The following is an 8,355-nucleotide window of genomic DNA, read 5'->3' as shown; positions in this document are numbered from 1 at the left end:
AACCTTTCCTTTTTTTTCCCCTTGTTTTTTTTAAAACCTTTTCAGTCCTTCTCCAGGGGACAACATCCACCCTCAGGCTTTTCTGGATTCTTTTCCTTAGGATTAGGACTTTCTTAGCTGTCTGCAACCCCTTCAAAGGGCAGCTGAAAATATAACTAGTGTTTATTTTCCAACACTGAAACAACAGATTTTTTTTTTTCTGTTCCAGTTTTCTTTTGGGTTTTTCCTTTTTGTTTTTTTGGTGGTAGGTCCTTTCAAACTGTTCTGTTTACCATAGGCAAAAATTGATATTTAGGTAGATAAACAGGTACTGGCAAACTCTGTGAAGTTTTCTGACCTATCCAGGTGCCTGATTTTGAGAGTTCCACCTCTCTTCAGTCAGTAGAGGTACAATCCAGTGACTGCACAGCTGGTCATTAGGGGCACTTCTGATCCACTGTGAGCTGTGGGCAGTGGTAAACAAGATGTTATTTGAGTTTTTCATAGCCTACAGAAGGTGTTAGCTGTGGAACCAGAAAGAGTTTTTGGCTCAGGAAGCACCTGGCTGGAGATGTGGTCAATCATCATGCACACACACACACTGTGGGTCACCATAGGGAGCGTGAATTAAAGATTTGAACTGTAGCTTTGGCAATCAAAGGCCTCTGAAGCTAGGAGAAGAGAAGGAAGCACTGGCTCAGAGAAAAGCAGGGCTTCCCCATACCCTGCCCTATTTATTCTCATCAGCCATCTTCCTTCTAATGAGCAGGCAGAGACTAAAAGGAAAGGCTTGAGACTAGGTGCACTAGTACAGAGAGCCTATGGGAGTAGTCACATAATAGATCACTGACCTCAGAACCTGACATCACAGGCAATGAGATAAAAGGAGGCAAGAGATAGGAGGAGCTGACTCCTGCTCTCTCCCCAAAGAGATCAGTATCCTGAGAAGAAGGATGTCAAACACTGCCCTCTCTAACTCTGCCTGGAGTACCAGCCTGCTGTCTTGGGTTGCTGTCTTTCTCCTGGGAACAAGTAAGTCCTGAGTGCTGGCAGGGCTGATCCTGAGCTCCATTGTTGCTGCTGCTGCTTCTGCATGGATCTACTCTTTCTCTAGACCCTTACTCGGTGTCCTTCTTCCCCAGGTTCAGCACATTCTGGGGTTGTCCAGTCTCCAAGACACATAATTAAAGAAAAGGGAGGAAGGTCCATTCTGAAATGTATTCCCATCTCTGAACATACCAATGTGGCCTGGTACCAACAGACTCATGGGCAGGAACTAAAGTTCCTCATCCAGCATTATGAAAAATCTGAGAGAGAGAAAGGAAACCTGCCCAGCAGATTCTCAGTCCAGCAGTTCGATGACTATCACTCTGAGATGAACATGGAGTGCCTTGGAGCTGGAGGGACTCTGCTGTGTATTTCTGAGCCAGCTCTCTCACAGCCTTACAGAGCTACTGGCTTTTCTGTAACTTAATCTTTCTCTTCCAGCTTGTGATATATCAAAGAGGGGTTTCTGGTGCCACAAAACCATACCCAAGGCCCAGAAATGCTTCTACTTGTTACTAATCATCTGACTGCCTAGCTGAGCTCACACAGACTGTTTCTAACATTGGGTCTCAGACCCATGCCCTCCAGCCTTTCCAGACGTTACCTTCCACCCCTAGACAATTGTAAAAAAACTGCTCTGTTGGGCTGGCCAGGCAAGATGGTTTAAGACAAATTTAGATATTATCATATCCGTTTTCCATTCATTGATTTGCTTACATCACTTCAGTGAGAATCAGTAGCTTAAGAAATTTTCCTACATGGTTTTGTTTAAGAACATAAACACTAAATGGGGGAGGATGGGGGGGAACAACCCATATTGAAGGGAGAGGGAGGGGTTAGGGGATGTTGGTGAAACCAGGAAAGGTAATAACAATTGAAATGTAAATAAGATATACCCAAATTTAATAAAGATGGAGAAAAAAGAATAAAACAGAAAAAAAAAGAACATAAACACTAGGATTGAAAGGCAGATCTCTGTGCTTTCTAAGTCAAAGTTCTGAATTTTTGGGTGTTTCTTGGTGTTGGTTTGTATAAACAATGAAGAGGGTCACTATTTTCTTGTATTCAAGATCAGCTGGGCTCAGTGTATGTGTGTGGGGGGTGTGATAGATTTTACATGTATAATATTAAGATAATGTTTGGTTTTTCATAGATTCAAGATGATTTTACATTTTCGTCAAAAAATTTGCTACTAAACAGTCAATTGAAAAGGAATAAAAAGAGATATTTACACAAATTCCATTATCTCCAATGAAATAAGAGTATTTTTGCTAGAATATTAACATTATTGGTAGATCATTTTATTTTGAAATGATCCACTGAGGGTTTTAAAATTTAACAATGTTCCTACTTTAAACATCTAAGTCTTAAATAGAAAGTGCCTTTTCCATAGACTTCTCTGCCATGGGTAATAGCCTCCATTTGGTGGTTCTTGGTCTCTGGGAACTAGCCAAGTTTTGGGCATGGAAGGCAATATTCTTTCTGGGAAGGACAGATCCTGTTTCCACCTTCTTAATATGAACTCTGTTCTGAACATCCTACTTTGTCTTTGTTTCTGCTTTTGAGTCCTTCCTCACCAGGCAGGGTTATAGAAAGTTTCCATCAAAATCCCACCAGGATGTGGCCACAGAAAGGAGGCTTCATACTGAGATATTTTATGCTTAGGGAGTAACTCAGATGGTAACTGGTAGGAAGGAAATGGTTACTGCCGTTTAGTAGAGGTTAAAAGAGTTTCATGTTTGTTAAGAACTTGGGGACATGAGAACTTTGAATGATTTTGGTACACCTCTGGAGACCTACAGGCACCGATCTGCATTTACCTGAAAGACAACTCACTCACCCACTGAGGAAGGGTTTCCTCTTGACAAAGAACACAGGGAAAGTCTGAGGTCTAACAACACAGTGTGTGACCAAAAAAGGGAAAACTTCTATCACTGAGGATAGACTGAGGGTTGAGGTTTACAACGTACAGCTTGTGTTCTTGAATAGGTTGAGAGATCTTAAACAATTGTTCAAATTTTAATGACCTCAGCCTTGGATGCCTCATTAGCTTTCTGTTTGTCAAGCAGTCCTTGTAGCCACAGATAACACTGAAAGTTTTCCTCAGGTAAATGGTATGAAGAGTTAGTTGAAACTTCATAGAAAGCATAGAGCATGTTGTGAGGGTGGACGGAGATCCCAGAAGTAGCAAAAATGAGAACAATGCAATATAAGGAATTGTATCCTTATTAGGAATAAGCCTAACATGTTGACTAAAAATCAGAGAAAGAGTTGCAAGTGTAAACACAAAACAAGCCATACATTATTTCATTTCTGAACTGATGCTTTTTGTGTGTATACACTACAAATATTATTGTATAGTCCAGCTATGAGATTATAATCGATAGTAGATTTGTTAGTGTAAAGAGTTATGTAGTGTGATAACTGTGCAGCTCCAGAATTTGTTATAGACAGTGGCATCACTAAGTCACTGAAAGCCCCCAGTTCTAGCTTCCCAAATGGGGCTGGAACATAAGAAAGCCTGCCTTGGTCCTGAGATGGGCTCCAGGTTCCTTTAGTGGTTTTGAGTTTCCTGTGTGCAAGTGAGTATGGTCAGGCCACAGGTCCTTTCCTCCCAGAATTCCAAGGTCTTTTGCTAAGATGGCATCATCAGGTTTTTGTCTTTCTCTATTACAGAACACATGGAAGCTGCAGTCACACAAAGCCCAAGAAACAAGGTGACAGTAAAAAGGAGGAAAGGTGACACTGAGTTGTCAACAGAAAATAATCACAACAACATGTACTGGTATCGCAGGACATGGGGCATGGTCTGAGGCTGATCCATTACTCATATGGTGCTAACAGTACTGAGAAAGGAGATGTCCCTAATGGGTACAAGGTCTCCAGACCAAACAAAGAAAATTTCTTCCTCACGCTGGAGTCTGCTTCCCCTCTCAGACATCTGTGTACTTCTGTGCCAGCAGTGATGCACAGCAGTGCATGGCCTCCTCCCCTCTGCACAGAAAGGAAATTAGGGAAAACAACTTGCGTGTGCCTCAGGAAGTCCCTGCCTCTATATAGTTGCTGAGCTCTGACAAACTAGGACTCTTCCAGCATGGCTTTTTAGCTACCCTCAGGTCATTCTAACAACCTTTTCGTCGATGGTTGTCTTAGCTCAACTTCTTGTTTCTGCTTTCAAAGACAAAAATGAATTTTAAGAAGACAGTGTTCTTTTTTATAACAGTCCTGGCTGGCCTGGAACTAGTATTGTAGACCATAAGCTGGCCTATATTTAGAAGTTTTGTGCAATCATGTCTGGCTGAAAATGAATCTTTTCATTGAAGTTCCTAATGATGCATTTATAACCTCACAGCCATCATTTCAGTCCCACTGGCCTTCATTCAACTCTTCAGCCATCTTACTATCCAACTGAGTCACTTAGATGATCTCTTTCCAGACCATGTTTTCCCTATAGGTCAGCAGTCTCTTTTGTATAGAACAAGAACCCATAATGTTGCGTGTCATTTTTCTTCACTCGTTGGTGTCATTAGCCTTTAACCAGCATCCCCTGATGTTTTCTTTATCAGCAAAATTTATCTACATTCATGTTCTTCTTCATATATGCTGTGGTATTTTCTAGTCTGGAGATTTTTTTCCCTAGGACATTTCTTCTGCATGGAAGACATACATTTCCCTCTTTTTTCTAGATTCCTTCTCCCAGTGAAACTACATTTCAGGTTTTATTACTTTTCTTTTACCTTCTGAAGATTTCAATTTATTAACATTGTTTCCTCATTCAGTTCTTCCTCTCACATGTTTTGTTCTCCTTTCATATTTGTGACTTCTTTTTCTTTAATTATTATTATTTCTTTGCTTTTTGTATGCATGGAGTGATTGAATGAATGAATAAATAAATAATAAATAAATAAATAAATAAATAAATAAATTCAATCTACAAACTCTGTAGGGCTATATATTTTTAGGGCTGCCCACTTGTGATTGGACAACAATGTAGAGGATTCATCTTGGGAAAGACTAATAGACCCTATTTCAGTATTTTAGTAATACTTAATTGCAAAAAAGAAACTGGCACAATTGCCATGCCAGATTTTAATATATATATATATAATATATATATATATTTAATATATATCTATATCATTCTTTTGCTCTCACGTTTGAGTATCTTGTGCCAGTCGGTGGTAATTGGAAAATTCCTGCTCATCACACTGCATTTTACAGAATGAGAAACAAAACAGAGTCAGCATGGATTTTGGAGATTTGTGTGATGGCTATCCTTCTGATTTCATGACAAATCTAAGAACATAAATGAAGGAGGTATATTTTAATTTTTACCTCAGTGTTTCAAAGGTTTTGGACTATGCATACATGGACCCATTGCTTGGCCCTGTGGCGTGGTACAACAGACCAGGAAGAAAAATGTGGCAGAGCTGAGCTGCCCATCTCATGACCATTAAGGAGAAAGAGGAGTAAGGATAGATAGATAGATAGATAGATAGATAGATAGATAGATAGATAGATAGATAGATAGATAGATAGATAGATAGATGGATGGATGGATGGATGGATGGATGGATGGATGGATGGATATAGGTAGATAGATAGATAGATAAATAGATAGATAGATGGATAGATAGATCTTTTAACTGCATTCCTCTAGTGACCTAAGTCATTTTTGCATCTAAGAAAAGATCGCACCTTTGCAAAGATGGAAGGAAATATGACTTATTACTAGGAGAAAAATTAATCACTAGAAACCAACCTGTTTCTGAGACGTGAGCTATGACGTTAAACAGTGTGACTGCAGCATGTACCCTCAAACCAATTTGTAGAAATGAGGGAGACATGTGAAGATTCAAATCAAGCTTCCAGAGTAGAAACTGCAGTGTCGGTGATGAGAACTCTCACTGTACATAACAGCAGATTGGATGCTCCAGGAGGATAGGTTAATAAATTTGAAAATAACATTCAAAAGGAAGCAACAAAAAATGAGAACAAAATATGAGCTGAGGAAATGGATATGGTCAAATATTCAATTGAATATTGCAACACAGAATTTTAATATTTAAATTTCTTCAAAGTCTAACTAACTGTTTAGAACAAAATTTCCAAAATTCTACCTTCTCAGCCTATCCTTTTTTTTTAGCTTGGTTTATTTTTAAAACCGTTCAGTCTTCTCCATTGACAACATCCACCCTCAGGCTTTTCTGGATCTTTCCTTAGAATTAGGACTATATTTTCCAGGTCCAACCCCTTCCAAGGGCAGCTGAAATATACTAATTAGTGTATATTTACCTGCAACACTGAAACAACAGATTTTTTTCTGTTGTGGTTTTCTTTGGGTTTTGTCTGTTTGTTTTTGAAAAGTGGTGGTCCTTTCAAACTGTTCTGTTTACCATAGGCAAAAATTGATATTTAGGTAGATAAACAGGTACTGGCAAACTCTGTGAAGTTTTCTGACCTATCCCAGGTGCCTGATTTTGAGAGTTCCCACCTCTCTTCAGTCAGTAGAGGTACAATCCAGTGACCACACAGCTGGTCATTAGGGGGCACTGCTGATCCACTGTGTGAGCTGTGGGCAGTGGTAAACAAGATGGTTATGAGTTTTGCTCTGTAGCCTACAGAAAGGTGTTAGCTGTGGAACCAGAAAGAGTTTTGGCTCAGGAAGCACCTGGCTGGGAGATGTGGTCAATCATCTATGCACACACACACACACTGTGGGTCACCATAGGGAGCGTGAATTAAAGATTTGAACTGTAGCTTTGGCAATCCAAAGGCCTCTGAAGCTAGAAGAGAAGGAAGCAACTGGCTCAGAGAAAAGCAGGGCTTCCCCATACCCAGCCCTATTTATTCTCATCAGCCATCTTCCGTCCTACTGAGCAGGTGGAGACTAAAAAGGAAAGGCTTGAGACTAGGTGCACTAGTACAGAGAGCCTATGGGAGTAACCATATAACAGATCACTGACCTCAGAACCTGACATCACAGGCAATGAGATAAAAGGAGGCAAGAGATAGGAGGAGCTGACTCCTGCTCTCTCCCCAAAGAGATCAGTATCCTGAGAAGAAGGATGTCAAACACTGCCCTCTCTAACTCTGCCTGGAGTACCAGCCTGCTGTCTTGGGTTGCCGTCTTTCTCCTGGGAACAAGTAAGTCCTGAGTGCTGGCAGGGCTGATCCTGATCTCCATTGTTGCTGCTGCTGCTTCTGCATGGATATACTATTTATATAGACCATTACTCGGTGTCCTTCTTCCACAGGTTAAGCACATTCTGGGGTTGTCCAGCCTCTAAGACACATAATCAAAGAAAAGGAGGAAGGTCCATTCTGAAATGCATTCCCATCTCTGGACATAGAAGTGTGGCCTGGACTCACCAGCAGACTCAGGGACAGGAACTAACGTTCCTCATCCAGAAATATGAACAAATGGAGGAGGGAAAGAAAGCTGCCCAGCAGATTCTCAGTCCAGACTCTGAGATGAACATGAGTGCCTTGGAGCTGGAGGATTCTGCTGTGTATTTCTGTGCTAGCCTCTCCACAGCCTTACAGAGCTACTGGCTTTCTGTAATGTAATCTTCCCTTCACAGCTGGTGACATACTAGAGAGGGGTTGGGCAATGCCATGAAGGCCTGAACATGGCCCAGAAATGATTTTACTTCTATTCTAATTTCCATATGGTCTACTGGAGCCAAAATAGGTAGTTCTAAACATTGAGATTGGCCTCAACCCCACCAGACGTTCATTCCTCTCTGACAAGATGCTTCAGCTCCTTGACAATTGTAGAAAACCATATTCTGTGCTGGGTGTTACCCTAAGCCACATTTTTATGACAAGGATAGACATTAACATGCCCATTTGGGAGATGAAGATTTCTCTTTGAATTTCAGTAGAATTCTGAATTGAAACATACACCTCTTTGCCTTCAAAGTCATAGTTCTGAATATCCTTTGTGCTCCTCAATTTGGGTAAAAAATAAAAATGGAGCAGCTTGGTCTCTTGTATTACAGTACCTACTCAGTTTAGTTTGTCAGTGGTGGGATCCTCACAGCTTATAAATATATTATATTAAGCCAGATAATATTTATCTTGAAAATCAAGATGAGGATTACATTTTCAACAAAAGGAAATTTGCTATTACAATTAAACTATAAATTAAAAAAAAGGAATGCAAAGGACAGTTTTATGCAGACGGTTCTATGTCCAATGAAATCAGGGTAATGAGAAAACTCTCATTAGTGGTAGATCAGCCCTTATTTTTGAAATGTTCCTGAGACCTATGAAATTTTATGTCCCACTTTCCAACCAAGTCTAAAATAGAAATCGCCATTTTCT

The 8,355-nt window shown here is 40.3% G+C and overlaps 1 pseudogene; it reads left to right on the top strand.

Annotated features, from left to right (window-relative positions):
* Window positions 1-932: 932 nt before the first annotated feature.
* LOC116904409 lies at window positions 933-4,086 on the top strand (annotated as a pseudogene).
* The last annotated feature ends 4,269 nt before the right edge of the window (window positions 4,087-8,355 follow it).

The sequence above is a fragment of the Rattus rattus genome, chromosome 6 (genome assembly GCF_011064425.1).
Source record: "Rattus rattus isolate New Zealand chromosome 6, Rrattus_CSIRO_v1, whole genome shotgun sequence".
Taxonomy (NCBI): domain Eukaryota; kingdom Metazoa; phylum Chordata; class Mammalia; order Rodentia; family Muridae; genus Rattus; species Rattus rattus.
Note: the sequence above shows the minus strand (reverse complement) of the source record. Positions and strands in the feature narration are given on the sequence as shown.